The sequence below is a fragment of the Aegilops tauschii genome, chromosome 4 (assembly GCF_002575655.3).
Source record: "Aegilops tauschii subsp. strangulata cultivar AL8/78 chromosome 4, Aet v6.0, whole genome shotgun sequence".
Classification (NCBI taxonomy): Eukaryota; Viridiplantae; Streptophyta; class Magnoliopsida; order Poales; family Poaceae; genus Aegilops; species Aegilops tauschii.
Window position 1 is genome coordinate 254,623,689 of NC_053038.3, and position 23,431 is coordinate 254,647,119.

General features: G+C 45.6%; 2 long non-coding RNA genes across 4 annotated transcripts; one reads left to right on the top strand and one right to left on the bottom strand.

The window, feature by feature from the left end:
- Positions 1 to 8,541: 8,541 nt before the first annotated feature.
- Positions 8,542 to 15,594, top strand: LOC109786735 (uncharacterized). Of its 2 annotated transcripts, none has more exons than XR_012181904.1 (5): positions 8,542 to 10,204; positions 10,330 to 10,418; positions 11,564 to 11,666; positions 11,750 to 13,556; positions 15,123 to 15,594. It is a non-coding gene; the product is annotated as an uncharacterized lncRNA (long non-coding RNA). The 2 variants fall into 2 exon arrangements; XR_012181905.1 differs by having other exon boundaries at positions 8,543 to 10,204; positions 15,210 to 15,594.
- Positions 15,595 to 16,850: 1,256 nt separating this feature from the next.
- LOC120962948 (uncharacterized) lies at positions 16,851 to 18,446 on the bottom strand. 2 transcript variants are annotated; one of them, XR_005754288.3, is made up of 3 exons: positions 17,448 to 18,283; positions 17,182 to 17,353; positions 16,851 to 16,941 (listed from the first exon to the last, which is right to left on the bottom strand). It is a non-coding gene; the product is annotated as an uncharacterized lncRNA (long non-coding RNA). The 2 variants fall into 2 exon arrangements; XR_012181903.1 differs by having other exon boundaries at positions 17,182 to 18,446.
- Positions 18,447 to 23,431: the final 4,985 nt, after the last annotated feature.

A 23,431-nucleotide genomic window follows, 5' to 3' on the forward strand; every position in this document is an offset into this window, starting at 1 on the left:
CAAGCAAAACAAGAATGACACTAATCTGCGATAAACAGCAAGATAGCACCTAAAATGCTACAAGTAACAAAGTTACAGCACTTCAACATAGCAACAAAGCACATGGCAGTTATCTACAGGAGATTCTTGACAAAAGATGAACACTGAGTTACGGCTAGTTCACAACATATCAAGCTCAAACAAGCATGGCAAAAGTGCAAAAGATTACAGGTTCACAGACTTAGTGAAAAACTGGACATGGCAGAAATCATCATCAGGTAGCAATGTTCAGAGCATGAAATCAACATGCTACAGGAACTTAACATAGCAAAACAAGGCATGGTAGTGTTCTCCTAAATGCACATGACAAAAGTCCCTTACTGACCATAAGCCAAAAATGCATATCATGTTAAGAATCTGCCAGAAATATTGTATAGAAAAAGTACAGCAAGATTGAGTCATGCTATGGTACTCTAAACTTGCAAACAATTGCAGGAATGGATCAATTACAACTATATCTACAAAACATCCTTACTGAACATCTCCAAAATATGCATGGATCTCTCTCTAGCATCAAGTTTACATGGCAACAAAATTACAGCAGACAAAGACTGAGAAATCACCAAGTCCCTGAAAACAGAAATATTACGGGACCTACTTTGCATGCTTGTGCTAGTCACCACAGAGATCACAAAAGTACAAGGACTACACCACTGGAAAGATGGCATGGCATACTTCAAAACACATGTAGAGCTCATGCTCAAAAGATGCACAGATTTAATGATACAAAAATGACAAATCTCCAAGTTCTGTCAAGAACCAGAGAATAACAGCAACTAGCCCCCTTTCAACGAAGATTTGGGCATCAAGATGACCTCTAATGAACATGATGCAACTGAACAAAATGAAGAGCATCACGAGGCGAACAATTTGACATATTACACGCGTGAATCGGAGCTATATGCACGAAGTTATAGCATCGGGAACAGGAGCACATGCGGATAAAATTCTGGGACTTAGAAGAAATAACGAGGACGAGAAAGTCAACGGGAACAGTACCACTCGATCGGATCTGGCTCGTCGGCCACAGGAGCTCGAGCCCGAGCCCGACGGCGGCGAGGCAGGGACCGGCGGGGCCTGGCCGGAGGAGGGCCCGGCGGCGGAGGAGGGGCGCCGGAAGGTGGCGGCGCCGGCGGGCGGCGGCGGCGCCGGGGCCGGTGGCGGCGGCGGCGGGCACGAGATCCGGCGGGCGGCGCGGGGCCGGTGGCGGGGGCGGCGGCCGGCGGTGCGCGGGCACGGCGGCGGCGGCGAGAGGAGACGGGCCGGAGGGCCGGGAGCGGGCCGGCGGGCCTCGGCGGCGGCGCGGGTGACGTGGCGCGCTCCGGTTGGCCGGGCGCGCGGCGGACGTTGTCCGGCCGGAGCGGACGCGTCCAGCGCGGCGCGGAGGGAGAGGGTTAGGGTTTCGTCTGAGATTTCGTTTTTCGGGAAGCCCACTTATAAATAGGTAGAGGGAGCTAGGAGGCTCCAAATGAGGTGCGGTTTTCGCCCACACGATCGTGATCGAACGACCTAGAGCATGGAAGAGAGTTTGGTGGGTTTTGGGCTGGTTTTAGAGGGGGGTTTTGCTGGACACTCAAATGGACTTTGCGGATGCTCGGTTAACCGTTGGAGTACCAAACGACCTCCGAATGGAACGAAACTTGATCGGTAGTCTCCGGGTGGTATATAAAGACCACTTGACAAGCCTCGGTCCATTCCGAGAAAGTTTGACACACACACACGAAAGAAAACAAGAGGAGTGCACCGGAGGAGATAGGAGCGCCGGATTGGAAAACGGACAAGGGGGAAAATGCTCGGATGCATGAGACGAACACGTATGCAAATGCAATGCACATTATGACATGATATGAAAATGCATGACATGAAAAAAAACAAAAACGAAAGACAAAACCCGACAACGGAGGGAAAAACATAACACATAGCCGGAAATGGCAAGAGTCGGAGTTACAAATATGGCAAGTTACATGCGGGGTGTTACAATAGTCCACCACTACGAGAGGATCTCGTCCCGAGATCTAGGACTGAAAGAACTCCGGATATTCGGAACGGAGATGGTCCTCGCGTTCCCAGGTGGCTTCCCGGTCGGAATGGTGCGACCACTTCACTTTCAGAAATTTGATAGACTTGTTGCGAGTCTTGCGCTCAGTTTCTTCAAGAATAGCAACTGGGTGCTCATGATAAGACAAATCTTCTTGGAGGTCAATCTCTTCGAAGTTGATAGTGCGCTCAGGCGTCTTGAAGCACTTGCGGAGCTGTGACACGTGGAACACATCGTGCACGTTCGCGAAGTTGGAAGGAAGTTCAAGTTGATAGGCGAGGTCGCCTCTTTTGCCAATGATCTTGAAAGGACCCACGTATCTAGGGGCAAGCTTCCCTTTGATACCGAAGCGACGAGTGCCTTTCATTGGAGAGACGCGGAGGTAGACATGGTCTCCGATCTCGAAAGCCAAATCACGGTGCTTACTGTCATAGTAACTCTTCTGGCGCGATTGTGCAGCTTTGAGATTATCACGGATGACTTTACACATTTCTTCAGCTTCAGTGATTAAGTCATTGCCAAGAAGTTGGCGTTCACCAGTCTCTGACCAATTGAGAGGAGTACGGCACTTTCTGCCATAGAGAATCTCGAATGGGGCCTTGCCCGAACTCGCTTGGAAGCTGTTGTTGTAGGAGAATTCAGCATAAGGAAGACAATCTTCCCATTTCATGCCAAAGGAAATGACACAAGCCCTGAGCATATCTTCAAGAATTTGATTGACTCGCTCGACTTGGCCACTAGTTTGAGGATGGAAAGCTGTGCTGAAGCGAATGTTTGTGCCCATGGCCTTCTGGAAGGAGTCCCAGAACTTAGAGGTGAAGATGCTTCCACGATCTGAAGAAATCAATTGTGGAATGCCGTGCAAAGAGACAATTCTGGAGGTGTAGAGCTCTGCCAGCTGAGCTGCTGTGATGGATGCTTTGATAGGAAGGAAATGAGCCACTTTAGAAAGCTTGTCGATGACAACGAAGATAGCGTCATTTCCGCGCTTGGACTTTGGAAATCCAGTCACGAAGTCCATTTCAATATGATCAAACTTCCATTCCCGAATAGCAAGAGGTTGGAGGAGACCAGCTGGTCGTTGGTGTTCTGCTTTCACTCTTCGGCAGACATCACATTCATTCACGAATTGAGCAATTTCTCGCTTCATTCGAGTCCACCAAAACGACTGCTTGAGGAACTGAAATCAACTCCGCAGGCCACCCGTACTCCATACGCCGTCGTACAATCTCGGCGTTCTACCAACATCGCTGGACCACCGTGCTCCAGCAGAGGTACGCCTATCTCATGCCAATCTAAAGACGGTTATGTCATTTCAAGAAAGATATTTTAATTGTTTTCTACTCCATTGTTATGTACAAACATGTTGTGCCACATGCTTTACGACGTGTCAGAGGGCTTCCATGAGCTGTAGGGATTCGGTGGTGTTGATGGTCAGCGGGTGATGTTTCAGCACAAGTGGTAAACACATTAAACATGTATTATTATTTTTCTTGACTAGTATTTTCCTTTTGTATCCTTGGTCATCTAAGAATTACTTTATTTGTAATTTACAGTAGTTAGTGATTTCACTGGAATCGGATGCACGTTCTATAATTTCTAAATTGTATGCATACCATTCTACAACTTTATTTTGTCATGGCACAGCATGTAGGTATTTGTTAAAAACTTAAAATGTACAGGAGATGCAGGGTCCTTTGAATAGAAAAAATACTTAAAGTTGTATTAAGTCAGCGACAATTAATATGGATCGGAGGAAGTACAAATATCAAATAAGATACCACCCAACGATATGCCTTCTTCTATGAATTAGTGTTATCAAGATTTGAAAAACACATGGTTAGAATGTCATGTGATATTGATTACTAGGAAAGCCGTGAACTGAAAAAATTATACATTTCGTAGCCGCTTTGTAGAGATGGCTAGGATGTGATGCTATGATTACAAGAAAAACCATGAACTAAACAATTCATACACTAAATAGCCACTTTGCAAAGATGCTTTCACTAAAAGCACAATTCTTCTTCATGCTGGAGTATTTGATGTGGGTGCTTATTGGGCTAAGGAGAGAGTGATGAGTTTCCCATCCGTTGCTTAGTTTTTCTCCCGTTGCAACGCACGGGCATGTTTCCTAGTTATTAATTTATTAATTATTAATTATTAATTATTAATCTTTCCCTAATAATAAAGCACGGATTGACTTTGTCGGGTTCACCGTCACAATACGCTTCTTCCCGTGAGTTTACGTTTTCACTTTGAATTTAAATCATATAGCGAGGTGGTACTATTTATGCCCTGGCGCTGGACAAAAAAGCTGATATGTGCGTCCGAAGCCCCAGCCCGTAGCAAGTCCTAATAAAATACGTTGCCACAACTTGCCGTGAACGACACAAGTACATCCAGCCACGGCCGTCCCTCCTGCAATAAATACAGGCACAACCAAGCCTCCTCCTCTACTTCTTCGAAGCACGTAGGCCTATGGTCTCGCTCTGGGTGCGATTGGCCTTCAACGAGCCATGACACGTCGTGCCGTGCTGCCGGACGGCGAACACTCGGCACCCTAGGCACTACGGCGTACCGCCTCAACGACATGACATAGATAGATGGGCACCTGAGAACATATCGTGCAGCCCCACGATGATTCGCCGCGGCACCCGGAAGTAGGGGTTTAGGAGCGCCACGGCGCTGACCTTGTCGCCGTAGCCGTCGATGCGCTCCTTCCCAATCCGTATCGTCGTGGCGTGCGCCATGTTCGCACCGGCGCTGTCGCCCTTGAGGACGACGTGTGAGGCTTCGCCGTGCGCGCGAGCCAGGGCTCGGCGCCGTCGTATGCGGCTGGGATGGGGTACTCCGCGGCGAGACACGGTAGTCGACTGAGATGACGACGGTGGGGACGGCTGCGACGAGTTAGGCGCAGTAGCTGTGGTAGAGCGGGGACGCGGCGGTGTGGACGAAGAACGCGTCGCCGTGGAAGAAGATGACGACGGGGAACTTCGGGCTCCGCAGCGACGGCGGTGGGGAGGTAGAGGCGGGCCTGGATGTTGGCCGCGGGGTCAAGGACGACGTCCTTGGAAGCGACGCCATTGGCGCTCGACGCGGCCGCTCTTATGCACGCGCAGGACGCCCGGCATATCGTACTCCAGCTCCAGCTTAGCAGGGCTAGGTGTCGGGACGAGGTACGGTGGGGTGTCTCCGCTAGCTCCTCGGCCGGCCGCCGCCGATCATATACGCGAGAGGCTCTGGCCGAGAGCATACATGCAGATCAGCATTGGGAGCATCCAGATCGAGAGTCTGACTACGTTTCCAACCACCGTGGGCAAGCAGACAAGCAGCTGGATGGATATGTCATATGTGCCTTCCGGCCGGAAGGAATCAATTGATGCAGAGCTTGTGATCCGGCGGAACCAGTCAGAAAGTGTGCACCTCTCCTCTCCAATAATGTGGTTGGTGGAGTAGAATATTAGTTCACCAATGCAGAAACTCTCCGTGATATGTTTCATCTGAAGCCACAGTACATCAGAAGTGCAGTGTGCGTGCATTCACATTTCACACTGCGTGTTTGTGCTCATATATCAGCATGTGTAGACAATACACGGCCGTGTAAAAGAAAATTGTGAGTTTGCCATGGAAGAGTGATTTCATGCTGCTAAGGTAAATTCAAATTAGACTTACATGGAAACTAGGTATATGGATTAGAGACATTCATGCAAGTTTATCTAGAGCTTGGGTGTCTGATTCACTAAACTTAATTGTAAAATTGGGATTAAACTTACTATTTCTGCTCTCATTATCTATACCTATCTACTAATAAAGTACGTAGTGTTTTGGCCCAACTTCGGTCCAGTATGAAGTCCCCCGGTATTTTTTCAAATAATTTATATTTATATATGTAATTTGACCAGAAATATGTTTAATTTCAGGAGGGCCTGCGTTGCACCCTTTTTTCTGCAGACTAGGGAGTAGCAAGAAATATTTGTACTTTGCCGGATTGCAACTCATGACCCCAAAGGCCTCAACCAGCTGACCTAGCATACTTGTGCTAAAAAATAGGTTCATTATTTAATTAAAAAGTCCCACCTCGACTCTTTGCATGAGAATACATCAATTTATATACATTTATAAATTGCGTGGAAATTGGGAGCCAATTCAAGAACAAGGAACATAGGGAGCGAAGGAATTAAATGGATTTGGGCTAGCATGGCTGGCTGGCACAAAATAAATAAAATTGTTTGATTTGCATGGATGGTTAAGTCAATATAAATTAAGCGAGTTTGTAAGAAAGACCAGATTTCGTGATTGTTGCTATGAGGGGAAGACCCTATAATTAATGAATTAATCCTTCCGAAGTCCATCAATCTTGCGTTAATAATTATTTTTAAGACTTTCGTGACATAACCACAACAAAGGAGGGAATGGATTTCAACCTCGGCATGCGTATCCCTGCTATCGTGAGGTGGCACCATCCAGATGTTGTTGTGTTCATTGATATACGTTTTAATTACTTCTCCCGTTGCAACGCACGGGCATATATGCTTACCTACTAATAAAAAAATAGGTATTCTTAGTCCGTCATACTAATTTATAGAAACCCCCTGGTGTTTTTAACATTAAACCCGCAATACATATCAAATGTTTTTTTAAATACTCATATCTTCTAAACCGTAACTTCAAATTTAACATGTTATATATGGAATTTGATTAAAAAATATATAGAATCTGAACATGATGTTATTTTACCTGTTAACCATTTAAAAAAATACTATCGAGGGTGCAATCTTAATCAATAGTGCATTATCTGTCTTTCTTTCATATCGGTACTGATCCGGATTGTGGATGAACATCTCAGCAAAATCAGGATTGGAGACGAAATTGAAGATCACTCGCGCTTTTCTTATACGTATTAAATCTACATGCAAGCCGTGTTTAAATAGAAGACATGTGAAATCTTGAACTTGCGCTGTTGTTGTCAAAGACCATTTTTGTTTGGGCCGTAGCTGCAAATACTCAGATTATAGACCATTTTTTGCAAATTAAGAGCGTGTGGTATTCTTTTCTTCCGTTGCAACGCATGGGCCCGTTTGCTAGTCTTTCCCTAATAATAAAGCACGGATTGACTTTGTCGGGTTCACCGTCATGACGTTTTTTTGAAAAAGTCCTTATGTTTTTTTATAACTGAACCCGCAGTCCTATTTTACTGGATATGGAAATAACGATTGAGTTTACCGTCCCTGGCTTGGGCTGTTTTTATCCATCGCTAGCACTGGGCCACGCGAACGCTAGCTTCGCTTATGGGCCGCGAGTTCACCGTGGAACGGCTGCTAGCAACTGGACCGAGAGAACGCGAGACTACACAATATACGGAGTAGAATACATGGCTTACCATCACACCAACAACGTGTTGTGTTCGAAGTCATAGCGTCAGTATTATACTATATATATACAACTAGGAAACCACCAGTATTCACCTAAAAAAGGAAACCACCGCTATTTTCTAAAGAAAAGAAAATCGCTACTATAAAACAAATTTGATCCCTCGATCTAACCCGTTGTCGTCGAGGCGTGGTTGCCGAGGATCCTGGCGAGGTACGCTCACGAGAGGTGCCGCTGAGGTCGAGCGACGGAGTAGAGGAAGATTTGTCCGCCCGCAGTCCCACGGCTCGAGCACGTATGCGGTATGCGTGGCTCTCGGCTGCAGGAACAACGAGGTGGTCGTCGTGCCGAGCCATGATGGGTGCTATTGGAGTATTGGTCATATCTCAGGGATGTCTGTGCCTACTCTCTCTTCAGATCCATGGAGGCGAGATCCGGCAGCAGCGTGATGCCATGTGCTTGTACTACCTCCTTCACCGGCAACAGGGGTGCAGCAGCGGCTCGATCCTTGATCCTTGCGACCCCGGTGAGGAGGGGCTGGGGCAGCTGCGGCTTGCGCGCGCTCTCTCCCCCTCAACCGCTGGCCCTGCCTCCACTTTGAAGCCCGTGAGTGGCTTCTAATATGCCCTTTGATTGATCAATACAAACTGCAAACAGAGAGATGACCCAGTGACTAATCCAGTCAGATGTTGATCAGATCGGAAGATAGATACAGGGGAAGAAAACGAGCTTGGCGGCTACAACCTGCTGCAGATGCTCTGGTTCGATGGAACTAAAAAGCTAGCGTTGCATCTTACCATGTTGTTTTCTCCATACAGTGATAAAGCTTTTAAACAATCCTTGCGTGCATACCTGATCTTTTAGCGTAATATTTTATTATATGGTTCATCTCTAAGAAGGCCTGTTCTGACTTTTTGATGTCTATATTCACTATAGAGCACTAACTAAAATCACCGGAGAAAGGATTAGTGGCAGCTAAATTTGCAGCGAAATTCTAGCCTAAATCGGCACGATCTCTCGCGATCTGTCAAATTGTGGGACGATTTCCTAGCAGCAAATGAGACGCGATCGCGGCCAAATCGCCCGTGATTTGATAACATAGTATAAAGTAGTTCGGCTTGACATTCAATATTGAGTGGTCATACATATGATTAACATCATACCATCTGGTTTTGTAAGTATTATATCTCAGGGATGCTTACAATTGTCACCATCTAGCACTACTTTTCCATGGCTGTAATCATTAGTATTATAATTCTTTTGTTTTACAGAATTATCTGTTCAATTTCTTCCCGTCACAGAGTAAGGAGGGCCATCTTTTCCAATCAGCAACTGAGCTTCTGCCCTTAACCTGTAAACATGGAAGATAAATCACTTTCGTGTCGCGAGGAATAAAGTTAATAGTCTCCAAAGGCAAATGATGCTGACATCGGATTTGAGCGATGAACCATTTGGCAGAGGTATGTCTACTCCTATGAAAAGCAGATATCACTCCATTAGTTTCCTGGCGATGATTAGATTTGTTTTGTTCCCTTCTATAGATTGGGGTCATTAATCAAGTTCACAGTGTTGTATAAGCATGGACATTAGGTATTAAATTTAGCCAGAGTTCATTATTAGGTTTGCAAAAAGAGTATAGATGGTCATGTTCAATATTTAGTTGTACCTTTTCAAATGACTGACATGAGGTTTAGCAAAAGTAACTTTACGATCCAGATATGGACCTTTCTATAGCGGTTGTCGTGGCTTGTTATGACAGCGGAAACATATTTAGATTTCCTAGATTTATTCATTCGTCAGTTGGACATTTTAGACTCATCCGTTCTGGTGGATCATGTTTCTATGTAGGCTTACATGTCATTCTTGACTTATCATGACACCTGACATTTGCCCTATAGCAAAGTACGGATCTTAAGGAGAATATGTGACTACACGGGTGGAGTGCTTTCTTAAAATAAAGACTTGTGTGTGTATGAGATGGGGCAGTAGGGAGTTATTAGGGGTGTTGTATTTTTTCCTCTCCCGTTGCAACGCACGGGCAATTTTCCTAGTATTAATAAAGCACGGATTGACTTTGTCGGGTTTACCGTCACAATACGCTTTCTTTCTGTGAATTTACGTTTTCAGTTTGTATTCAAAACATATACGCGAGGTGGTACTAATAAAGCGGCTATTGCCTTGTAATAAGTCTATACGCAAACCGGTACGACGAGAGAAAAGAAAAAAAAAAACGCAGCCGCCCGCACGACACTGCCTCCCAGCCCCATCTCCACCCCGGCGCTCCCCTTGCCGCGCGTCGCCGGCCCACACCCCCTATCGCGCGGCGGCGCCGCCTATCCCGCCGGTGCGCCTACCCCTGCCCCACGTGCCCCAACAGGCCAACACCGGTGGCCTTCCACTCCCCGGCGACCCGCGGCCATCATCGTGGAGACGTGCAAGCAATGGCCGTGGCCTTCATGAACGAGCTGACCCTGGTGTCGTGCGTCGTATCTAAGCTTCCGGAGTTGCCGTCGTCGCTCACGCTCGACCTGCTCGACGCCCTCCTCAAATCCGCTGCCGCCGCTTCGTCAAGGCTGCTCTTCTCCCCCAGCGGACCCCAGATCCCATTGGTCCCCTAGCCAGTTGCTGGCAGGCTGTCGACGGCGACGAACGCCACCGCCGCCTGATTCTGGTTCAACCACTGATCGATCCAATCTTCCACTGCAGAAAAGCACCAACAAGCATTGGATACGCCCTCGCCTGGTGATCTCCCTGAAGGTATAAGGGCACGATCTAACGGCTCTCTGGGCGGCGGTGGCTAAAAAATGCATCTCCTCCTGTTGTTGTGCTGCTCTCTGTTCTCTGTCATCTTATCTTTGGTTTTTGTTGTGCTATATGTGCAGGTGTTGTGAGGCAGGAAGTGTGATTAGAATCGACAAGGAGCAGCTAGAAGCAGTGACCATCTCCCTTACATGGATTTGCAACGGCCAAAGTACTCTCTTAATTCTTTATTTTCACTAACTATTCATACAAGTTGTTCCAAATTAGGTGAGCCCTTTCCATGAGCTTTTGCCCACAACCTGTTTGATGTTATGCGTATGAGGGATCGAAATACATTTTAATTTTCTGGTGAAACTCTTACTGTACGAGAATGCTCAGCTCGTGGACCGATTGGAGGTCGCTCGCATAGCAGATCATCTCATCGCTGCCCCAAGCTCGTCCACAGTGCTGCCTCGAGCTTCCTCCATGGGACGCCATCGCTATTGCAACACCATGGTCACCGGCTGACTGCCCGGCCTCTACTTCTTGCAGCCTGTTGAATAATCAATTCGCTTGATCGCAAATAAAATACATGATGTTTCTAATGAGGCTAAATACTTGTTTTAAGAGAATGCTAGGGTTGTATGGCAGCACCCAAAGGAGCAGTTTATGGCGCTGGAATTTTGATTCAGTCTGTAGTAGATGATAAATATTAGTGCCCACTTCCTCTGCTATAATCAGATTTTTTACAGAACACTAGCTCGTTTCATTGAACAGATCTAACATGGTTTGGTGTTTATCTAATAGTTAGTTTGATGATATGCCTTTGAGAAACAATAGGCATTGTCTTCTGGAATGTTGTTGTTTTCACAATAATAAGTTCGATAGCGTTCATAATATTACTCGAAACACGTTTATTAAGCAAATTACAAGGGAAATTAAGAATCTCTAGGATAACTTTGGTTGATGTTTTAGATATAAATTCAAAGGTTAATGTTAAGTCATCTGATCCTGCATGTTCTTATGTGACACCCTTTAAATACATATATTGCATCACACTGTTTTGTATGACTACACAAGCACTGTAATGGGGTCAACATGCCACCAGAATGATCTGGCATACTTTACCATCTCATTAGCAATTCAAGTTACTCCAATAGATTGGTCCATTCATTTACTCAACTTGTGTATGAATGCTTCTAAGCATATATTACTGTCAATTTTACTAACATGCCTACACGGTTGTTACTCCTCTTTTTTCTCAATTAGTTGTGCACGATAAATACAAATACAGCTACGTTTTGCTCATACCAGTTGTTGTTTAGGTCAGTAATTTCATCTCAACTCTTATTCAACTTGAATTCTTACTTACTCCAGGTGAGCTTATTGAATCCTGAGATGGAAAAGATTGTACTTGCAGCAACACCGCCTGCATCTTGACTGATGCCCCCATCATTATGATCAACATGGCCTATTCCAGGTGATCAGAGGAACTCAACGTTTGTTTTATAGTTCATACCAATTACTGATCTATTTCAAAATGATATTGTCTCATGGTACTAGGTTATCAAATATAATCTTCACCATGGCCGAAGGTAAATTTGTTCAGGATATTAGTTTGTTTCATCCACCAAGATAAACAACAGGTGGCATATGGTGATGAGATAGGCTTCTTCAGCTCTTTATTTGGCAGTCCTCTTCTCGAATCCCCTCTCTTTTCAATGTTGTCCTGAAATTTCAGCAACACAACTTTGTGATCTTGCCAGGCAATCATGCTAATTGAGAAAGATGTGGTATCCAGGACTATGTATTGTACTACTCAGAAAAATGTATTTATCTCTTTCAGGTCTGCGCTAGCTATTTCTTTAAACGACATTCTGACAGTATGTGCAAAAGGATGATGCCCGTACAGAATAAATTTCTCTTTTTTAGGTTTGAATTTTTGTCTTCTATGGGTTACAAACCAAAGCTTGCTCGCTTACACTTTGGTGCTCCGGTTAAAGATGGAAAGCTACATCGTACTGTGATGAGTGAGTGCTTGCGACGGGACATGTGCAAGAACAAAAGGCACAAGAAGTGTACAAATGAAGTCACAACGAGCAGAGTAGAGCAGGCTAGCGATTATATGATTTTGGGTCCGTGCTAGCTATTTCAGATTTTGATTCTAAGAAAAGATATTTCTGATTTTGAAGCTACTCCTTCAGGACACATGATTACATTGCATTATACAGGTTGAAAAAATGTGCAAAGTGGAAGTTGGTAGTATAGCGGATTGGTCTTTCTAATCTGCACATAATTTTCAATCAAAACATGTGACATTCAAGTTCAAACACAAACTAATGCGTGCAAGATTTGTTTCTCCCGTTGCAACGCACGGACCCTTTTGCTAGTACTAATAAAGTACGGATTAACTTTGTCTGTTTTACCGTCACAATGCGCTTTCTTCTCACGTCATAATACGCTTTTACAATTTGTATGGACAAAATCGTAATATAAACGAGGTGGTACTAATTTGGGGTCATGGTTTTATGTATTGAACCCGCACTCGGGTCCCTAAGTGAAATAACGATTCGCGATCGAAAAAAAAGGTCCCGAACAGGTGCTGCATCGCCCCCACCGCTACGCCTCGATTGGCACCGGCGCAGGCCGCCCCGCCGCTCGACCTCGCCTCTGCTCCCTCCCCTTCCCCAACCCAATATAGATGCCTAACCCGCGGGAACGGGCAGGCGGCCGGCAGGCGATGCGAGGCGTGGTGGCGGCGTGAGGAAGACGGGCAGATCCGGGCGCGGCGTCGACCGATCTGGCGGCTGGTGTGGCGGCTTATTCCGGTGCCAGCGGCATCCTGCTCATCCAGAGAAGGAAAGAGAAGGGCCTGAGGGAGAGAGGAAACAGAGGAAGAAAGGAGAAGGAGAAGGGGCGGCTTTCTTGAGCCAGAGCTTGGTTTGGCGAACGGTGCGATAACGTTGAGGTGTTTGTTGTCTGCAGGTGTTGATTGATTTCCAGGAGAATCCAAGGGCTGCTCAGGACGGCTCGGGAGCACGAACGCAACGGCGGTCGGGATTGGGCATCGTTGAGTTCAGTGATTGGAGACGTGGCCATTCGTCCCCGACGGATCTGTGCCGCCATGGCCTGAGAGAGCCTAGAGAAGGGAGGGTACAGACGAGCACCTGTAGGACGACCCGCCATCACGGCCAGCGATTGTCGACTCCGACAACATCCGTTTGGTCATAGTCGAATCCTCCTGTCCTCTCGCGCCGTGTATATTCAGACTTATTTGCGTGCGCCATAGGTTTTATGAACATGGAGGTGCAGGCACCCCGAGGTGCAGAAGATCCATCACCTACCTCTACCTCCTCCACTACGCTGACAAGTAAGCTAAGCCCCGGTCATCTACATTGCTTCCTCCCTGCCTGTGATTTATTACTTCGAGCCTGCTGTTGTTTTATCATATATACAAACCTATCTATGCTTAAGTGTGATCATTAGCTTATGGAATAGGAGAAACAAAGTGTTCTTTAGCAGATGCAAACCTGTCCAAGAATTACTTCTGTTGCCTGTTGGTGTTAATCTTGTTGTTTAGGAGTTTATTATGTTTTATTTCCGTTTGAGTTTGTTGAGTCTAAGTCTAGTACAGCGATGCATGCCATCATGGTGAAGTGGACTGATGGATTAGCAGAGGTGAGACCTGATCTTCAGTCAAGTGGACCAGGAGTTGTGAGTACATGCAAGTACTAGTTAGATTTAGTCAAGAACTAGCTTAGTGGTCGTTCTGTTAGTGTGAAGCTGCATGCACCTGTGTAGTGTGGAGTCCCAGTAGCCAAGTCGTGATCAGATGGACGTGGAGCTAGAGAAGCGGATCGCGGTGCCGCTGTGGACTAGCTCCTTCGTGGCAGTGACTCAACGTGTGTGCGTGTGGGTAGTGGTGAGTAGAAATCGGAGCAAGCCGGTGTGTGGCTTGGCCGGTGCGTTTGCTCTCCTTTAAAAGGAGTTGTAATCAGTTTGTTTGATTAAGCAAAAAGAACAAGAGAAAAGAGGCAGAAGTGCGTTGCCACCAAAAGCTCTGTGTGTTCTTGTGTGCTGTGTGTGTGCCCGCCTGAGTTCATCTCCTACCTTGGGCAGAGATTACATTGCCTGTTTGATATGTATAAACATAATTTTTTTGGATGTCATAGAAAAATCATGCTACAGCATAATTTTTAATCTTTGTAACTTGGAATAAGATCCTGAAAGTAATAGAGCGCTTCTTGAATGCACGGAAACAAAAAATAGATATCTCAGAGTCAATATGTCATATATTCTGAAAGTGGTGCACATGGATATGTATATTCTTGGTTAGTTTTTGTTCTGTTTCTGCTGTATATGCTCTAAGAGTCTCATGTCGATGGTCGATTATTGACTGTTGCACTTATATAGAGTGCACCCATATAATATCGGCTGGTTTATCTGACTTATTTGATCTATATGTTGTTTTTACCAGCAACATGAAGAGAAAAACAATCTCAATTAAGTTCACACAATTATATAATTTTAGTTTGCTGAACGGTAATGCCATGTCATTTCAATACTACTTATCTGGTTTGCGTCTGTTATTTACTAGTCTGTCTTAAAATAAGGAACTAAACTTTTGTGCTGATTTACTTTTTGAGGACATTTAGTTAATGGTTTTCCATATGATCCTTCTCCTTACCATAAATTCAACTAAATTAAGTTTCGTCTTCAAAATGTTATATATACCCCAAAAAGTACCTAGCGAAAAGAAAACCAGAGAGATAGAAATTTGAAAACCAAACCTTTCTGGAAAAATTTCCATGTCGACAGTAAGCTTCATATAAATGCAATAAATCCATTAGCTGATGCGTCCTATCATTAGCTCTTATCAATAATTCTATTAAATTTTGAAGCTGACCTGTCCGCCCCTTGCATTTGCTTGCTACAGCAATGGATTGCTTGGAATACTAAATAGGATGGCTTGGGATTTGGGAGTATGATTCCCAAACGTGTTACTATCATATTTGGCTTGCAGTGGTTGTGCAGGAGGAAGATGTTGGTTGATTGGAGTCCCTCGGAGCCTAGCGGTGCTGCTCAGCCCTATGCATGCCATTGCTCGCCTCGGTGGGTAACTGGGATCCTCACGCTACCTATTTGGTCATCCCTGGGAACTTCAAGTAGATGACGAGACTGCATCTTGAGAAGAAGCATTATTTACAACTCAGTATTATGTCATGCATGGAAGAAGCACTCGACCTTATTACTAACTACTTCCTCTGTACACAAATATAGGACGTTTTAGACTGAACATACAAGTCTCTAAAACGTCTTATATTAGTGTACGCAGTGAGTAATAACATGTAAACAGTTGTGTTACGTTCCTATTCTGATCGTGGATTTCAAGCATACTACTAACAAAATGTTGGAGAGCGTGGCAGGTTTCAACTAATTCAAAACATGCCAATACTGAATTTCTAGCCTTCATATTGCCATGTATATCCCATATAAATTTCTGAAGTTTATGATCAGCATAACTACATTTAGCAGCTGTTGCAAGCTAAACACAGTTGGGTCGAGCAAATTAGTTGTTGTTGGACTAAAAACAGTAGGCGCCAATTTGCTTTTGTGCAGCAGGTGGGGAGAAATTATATATGTTAGAAGCCAACTTGGTCGTTTATGTTATTTGTTGGACGACGTTATTTATCTGTTCGGTTACTTGTGCAGAACTTTATTTGATTGCTGAAATTGAGCTTGCATTAGCAGTTTTTCTATTTGAATTTAGTCCAGGTAATTCTTTCAGTTGGGGGATTAAACCCTAAATTAGGTATTATATTCTTCATTGATTGTTGCTTGACTTTCGCTAGAGATTTTGTTTTTCACAAGAAATGGGTGTTGTAAATGAAGGATTCCATTCCCCACTTTAATAATATTTGAGGGACTATATATATTCATGGTATATATTAATATCATAGAACACGTTATATACTTTTATATATATGGAGATACTATTTTCTATACACATAGTGGTACTACTGGAGAAAAAGAGTGATGAATGCTACATATGTAAAGCAATTGTAATTTTACGTGAGAATTGCTTTTCTATTTAAACAGGAAATCTGATTGTTGACAAAAAAATTCTACAAACCCCTTAATTTACGGTACACTAATTTTCCTGCATGTTATTTGGTAGGGATGAGGTGTTCAAGTGTCAATACTAGATGTAAGTAGTACAAACTACTAAGATAGCACATTTTCTGAATAAAAAGTACATGTTATAATACATGAATAGAAGTGTCGTCATTTCAAACCTAACTGAAAAAATGCACATATATTTTGGAAGAAGCCTATAGGAGTGGATGAGCAAATAACACATCACATTCGAATAATATTGAATGTGTTGCATCTGTTCACCTAAATTAATTTGGTATTCTGCTCTACAATGTTAATTCCAGAACAAAAGACTTATTTTGAAAGATCCAGATTAGAACAAAAGACTAGCAATGGTGCAAATAGAAGATATGTTTACTGGAGGGGGGAGGTGTGAAATATAACCAAATTGCAATGGCCACGTGTTTGGAAGTGCAGGTCGAGGACTCAAGGTGGGATTGCGAGTGGAAAGGAGGAGGACAAGGAAATTAAGGCTATAACGGTACAAGAAAGTCGACAAGGCTATATGTTACAAACCATGATGTTGAATCACTCGAATATGCCCGTTGCAACACACGGGCGGGTTTCTCGGGAGTTGTGTCATACTTTCCCTCGGAGACCTGCATAATCATGAGTAGACCAATGTGACGGTGCACATAGAGTGACACGCGCCAATACTCGGCGGCATGGAGTGACACACGCCAATACTCGGTGGACCACCATGTTCGCTCTATTTCGATATCAATATCACGTTGCACTGTATTCACATCGTAGGTAGTACAAGGTAAGCAGTGCCCCAGCACGAACTCTTAGCTCTCCCACAAACCGGTACACCATGAGAAGACTAGCATGCACACTACCTTTTCCTTGGGCGCCTCTCCCAATGGCATGATAGAATCAACTTGTTCATTGGCGTCTCTCTCTTGTTGTCTTTTTCAGATGGTTTCCCTTGAGCGAATAACTCGGTCCACAGAACAGCGGCGGGAGCTTGGGCATCAGGGTTGGAGATTCATGGCGCGGGTGTGATGCTCCCTGTACATAAAAGATACAGGGAGGAGAGAGGTGAGGGAGAGATCCAGAGGGAGTTAGGGAAGGAATTGGAGAGGGAGAAGGTCAGCGGAGCAACGGCTCGAGTTGCAGGGGCTAGCCGGTGACGGCGCCGGTTGCCGGACGGGGAGCCGAGGAGGAGCTGCAGGGGCCGGGGTCGAGGGGAGCTCCTTGCTCGGGCGTGGTTGGTGTGGGAGGCGGCGTACGGGCGGCGGCGTTGTTGCAGCGCGGCTGGCTCTGTATGGGCTCCTGGCTGGCGGCCGGCCTGTGCGCGCGAGGCCAGACTGGGACTATGGCGGAGGTCCGGGAGGAAGTCTGGTGGTGCACGTCGGCTGCCGGTGGAGACGTGGCGCTGGGTGGTGGTCAAATGTCGCAGGAAAAGGAAGATGGAGGCAGAGAGATGGGTGGATATGTGGAGAAGATAAGAACTGAGTGGTGAAAAAGGAATTCTCGGTGGGATTGAGGGGCTGTTTGGTTTGATCCAGCGCCAACTTTGCCAATCTTGGGCTTGCCAAAATATTGGCGCAGGAATCATCTGCCCACGCCTTGCCAAAATATTGGCTGGGAATTGAACTTGAGATATTGTGGAGGTGTGGGCGCGCCAATTGTTTGGCTTGCATCCAAATGGACATCTAGAGCTGGTCAACTACCAATAATTTGGCAGGGCGCCTTGCGGCAATGATCCAAACAACCCCTGAGTGCATGCTGCTACTGCTTTTTTTAAACGATGCCATGTCGCTGTTGCTAGATGTCAATCTTTTTGTTTTTTTGCGTAGAGCTAGCTAGATCTCGATCTCTGCTAGCATACAATTTACTTGGCTACTGTTTAAGCCAACCATATTTTAATCTTAATTATGAATACATTAGCCTGATTATCAATATATTCCTCGAGTCTGGATGTTCCTGAGCATGCCCACCATGTCCGGGGTCCTTTCGTGCACCACCTCTATGCATGTGCCTACTTCCCTCGCCATATCATCTCACCGATAACTCTGCATGTCCTAATCTTGATCCTATTCGAGCCATGATGATGCCGTCAAGGGAAGTAGCCACGTTGGGCGGTCGGTGTGCTCCTACTGCTGGCGGTAGCGTAGCAACAAAAGAGCACCAAGCATTGTAAACTCTACTATCTAATGGGTCGTCTTATCTTTGAAGTGGTCAAGTATAAAATATGAATTCATAATAAGACGAGGAAGAATCTAACATATTGAGAGATAGAGCTCGGTATTTCACCATGATAGGTAAACTCTTGAATATCACGCAAACCCTGGAATTTATTTCATACACGTTGCAACGCACGGGCTCTTTTGCTAAAACGTTAACTTCCATTAAAAATAAGGAAATTTGCACGTTTAACCATATTATCACGTTTATAAAAAATAGATATAAAATTGATGCAGAATGGCACATGAAGCAGGTTATGCCCATTTTTCCGTCCTATGCAACGCACGGGCATTTCAGATGAAACATAATTTTGTTACCCCGTTGCAACGCACGGGCTCTTTTGCTAGTCCCATACAAGTGTAGATGATTTTGCACAGTTGACTGGGGTCTTGTAACTGAATTCATACAACTGCTACACAGGCGGAGCACATCTGATTTCGGACCACCGTACCCAGCTCTGATAAAGTTCATCAAGTTTTCAACCCCCTCGACATATGCAGCGGAGAATCTTCGAGCAGAAGTTATCCAAGTCCTTTCCATCTGTTAGACATACAAATTAGTTCTTCTACTAGATATTACAGGAAAAACATATATGCTTTTTTTTAAGTCCCAAAAAAAACCTAGGTCGATGTCTAAAGACATGGCAAGATATCTGGTCGAGCAGATCTAAGTAACGAGATATATGTAAAGCTAATTCAGCAAACATATTTGAGTGCTAAATTATGGCAGGCTATTTCAGTAGTCAATGAGGCTGAGCACACAGTCATCAAACTATCGAAGGCCATCGCAGCAACAAAGATCGAGTATAAAATGGTGTACAACTATTTCACCTAACAGATTGGCTACTAGACCATGGCAATCTACGTCACAATAAATATATGGCAGGATATTTTAGCAACTAATCAGGCTTGGCATGCCATCTCAGCTAAGCAGATTGCGTGCAGAACAGGGCGAGGAAGCTTCTTAAGCAGAGCATATTGACTGTAAACTACTTCGACAAACAGTGAGATTAACAGCGTCTATCAGCTAACATTCAGCGCTACACCGACATGCACGGGGCCTCAGTCTAGAATGCGCGTATCGTGGGAGAAGCTGACCGCCATGCGTCTCCACATGAACATCGCCAGCGGTGGTGGCCCTGACCGCCGTGCGCCTCCACAAGAACGTCGCCACCGGTGGCGGTGCGGCTAGAGGACGGCAGTCTACGAGAGTGTACTATGGGAGCGAGAGGATCGCCGTGCGTCCCCTCAACGAACCGCGGCGCCGACGTATCGGCGCGGCGGGGAGGGCGGCTTTGGCGGAGCGAATGGAGTGTAGGGGGACGGGGGGAGGGTGGTTTGGGGAATATTATTGGCTAGTTGGCCGAAGGGCGGTTGAATTTGGGATCTGGGGGGAATTTTGGGGGGGGGGGGGGGTGGGTTCGCGCGGTGGGCGGGGGGAGTTTGGCGGATGGTCAGTTTCTCCAAGTGCAGTCCCACGTGTCAATGAAGAGGCAAGCCGAAGCGGGTTCCGTTTGCGTGAGCCGTGTGCAGGACCGAACCTGTGTGGGGTGCAATGCGACAGCGAGAGGGGTGCTGTTAGTGTACCGCCTTTTTTACTTTTAATAAACTAGGTGCTTCGCCCCCTAAAGAAAAAAAACTTGGTGCTTCGCACGATCCATCGATACTACTACTAGTAATCCGGTAATCCCGACTAAAACGGCGCGGTCGGGTCTTTTCCCGCGCGATATGCTGGGAGATTGGCTTAGTTGGGTTTTTTTAGGACGAGTAATGCTACACCTACGTAATCCCAGTTACATAATTAACGTAATGAGAAACGTGTGAGCTGTTGATTGTAGATTGGGGGGAGGGAGGGGCCCACCACCATGAAAATCAAGGAGGAGAGAGAGAAGCAATTTACGCTAACCCTTTTTAGGTTCCCGTAGATATAGAAAGATGTGAAATGTGTGAATGTGTAGTGGACGTACTATTGGAGTGCCTAAGATAAATTGTGTATGTAGACTATATGTTTATTTTACTTCGCATGTTAGCTTTGTCCCGGTTCAATAAAAAGCAGAGTTGGTGATGATGGTGTGCCTGCCATCCTGCAACATAGGTCGTCTGATCTATATCTAATGGATAGGAAGGAAACTATGGCAATTTACCCGCACTCCTGTCCACATTTGCAGATAAGGCCTTCCCTCATTCATCCTTTTCTCCCACAAGATCTTGATGTTCCATGCAACGCACGGGCATATTGCTAGTACTCCTACAATATACTATATTATTGTGAAAGTTCATATACACCGGCCGAGATGAATGCAAACACGGCAGATTTTCATTACATTTCAAACTTTTATAGGACAGAAAAATAAAAGAAACCCGACCCTAAACCTATTCTACGGCGGCGACCGATGTCCTCCATCTGCGATCTCCATGTACGGGGGTGGGGTTCAAGACCCGTGAAGTGAACGTGCGGTCTCCAGCGAGGAAGAGTAGGACACGGGAGACGGACCGGCCAGTTGGCACACCATGGCCAGCCGCCTCCCATGCCGTAGTCATCCTCGAAGGAGTCCCCGACCTTGGCGGTGCCGGGCGTTGGACGACGGCAAGTAGGACGCGTGGCTGACGGTGCTTCCGTCGTCGGCTGCCAGCGTGGCCACCGCTTGTGCAGCGACTTGAGTGAGGGTGGCGTCCTCGAGCTTCATCCCCGAAGACAAGCTCTCCGGCAGAGCGTTCGCGCTCGCGGTCATGGCGGATGTGGTGCCAGGTAGTAGGACCATGTGCTATGGTGTGGAGGTTAGCTGGGCGTTACCGCTTTAAGTAGCGCATTCCTGTGAGGCCATGCGTCCGGATGCGTCGTTAAGTCACCGGAGTTGGTTCCTCGGGCACTGAGCCTCTTAACGACGGCATACAGACAGACGACATGAATGCGGGCAGCTGGCGACGGCGCAAGGGACGAGGGTTTTTGGTGTGCTAGGGTAGTCAGTTGCGGTCGTGGCAATTTTGGAGATGCCCTTTGCTCACATGCGACCCCACATGTCATCGAAAAAGCAAGTCGACCTGGCATGGTCTCAGGTCCTAGGGATACAGTTGGCCGCGCTACACCACGCCGCGGACGCATCGCAGCGCGCGCGCACTTCGGCGCCCCGTGCATCCTCCACGAGCCGGGTGTTGATCTGCTAGTCGTGCCACAGCGCTAACGCCACCCTCGGCACACTGAAACCCACCGTGTAAAGCGACGATGAGCGTGTCTCTCCCGCATGCCTCATTTGAACAGTCCGCCGAGTATAATTCGCATGTGGGCCTAGACTATGCTTGTATTTCCAATGTTGTAATTTGTCCTACATGCATACAAACAAACGGTTCATTTAAAGTTTCACTTTGCCTCCACTACGTGTCGCTTCCCGTCTTAGTTTTGACATCCCATTCGGTTCATGCCTGACACATCATGACGAGATTGATTGATGTTGAGAGATCAATTTGCGTGTCGTGCAAGGAGATAAAGGTTTGGTATGTTTCTATGATAGAAATGACCGGCGTGGGGGGGGGGGGGTCTGTGGGGATCAGAGGGAGTATATTGTACGTTCATAAGGGAAACAAACATATTGTACCCACCCTAGTCCTCTTTCAATCGATCTCCGGACCCCGAGATGAAATCAAGAGAGAACGAGTGGGTGGATGTGTGATACGTAAGGCGGATTCAAAGTTTTGAACCGGTGATCATAGCATCCACAAATCATATATAAAGGGTATTCAATGTTCGTTTTGCTCTTGAACGTACAATATACTCCCTCCGATCCTTTCTAGTAGTTTACATATAAGTTTTATGTGTAGTCAAAGTATCTCTACTTTGATCAAACTTACAGAAAAAAGTATCAACATTCAACAACGCCCAATCAATATTGTTAGATTCGTACGTACTCCTAGATTTGTATTCAAACAGACATGGTTTCCAATTTGTTTTCAACCACGTGAATGTGCTTGTTCTTGCGCATGCTCTTCCTACTAGGATTTCGCCACGTATAGCCAGTCCAATAGTAACTTTTTTTAAGCTCCCTGTCTGGCGAGTATCTTTGGACCCCAAAGAGTTGTATAAGTTGGAAAATGGAGATTTGCCTGTGGCATTGGCCGTTGGGCAGCTAGCTATTGCATTTGAGGGCTCCACAGAAAGAACCCGCAGGTACTATTACGACAGGTGGCTTTGAATCCAGTTTGTTAGTCGTTTCCATCTCGGTTAACAAAAATAAGCTTGAATCCCTCCATTCGTAGATCAATAAGCTAAAGTTGTTAAAACAATAGTACTAGTGGAGTAGTGACAACATCTATAGTAGAGTATGCAGTGCTCATAGTACTCCCTCCTTCCATTTATATAGGGCCTATGTGGAGGGGAGAGATGTGAAAAAGTAAAGGGAGTGAGCTCTCATGCAAGAGCCTAGCTATATACGCATTCCTAGTTAAATACAATAAATATGAAGAAAGAGATAGAGAGGAGATGGAAAAAGTACTAATACAATAGCCAACCTTATATATTTTTGCAGGAAATAGCCCACACTACTGTATGAGTGCATATAAATGATGGCTATAGATGACATGGCAGTTCCTTATAGCCATCGGCTGGCTATATTATTAACTATGCTCTAACGTGTTTTTCAAAATCGCCTTTGACTATTGACAAGATTAATAGTACATGAGATGTATAATGTGAAAATTATATCATTGGAAGCTCCTTTCACATACGAATTTGACCGTATGCTTTGTGTAAATTGCATGTCATATATTATTACTCTAACATTTGGTCAAAGTTAGCCTCGAAAAATGCATTAGGCCCTGTAGATGGAAGGAGGGAGTAGTAGTGGAAGTGGATCCTCTGACGTAGGTATCCCTGCCTTACCCTCCCTTTCGTTCACTTACTGGCGGA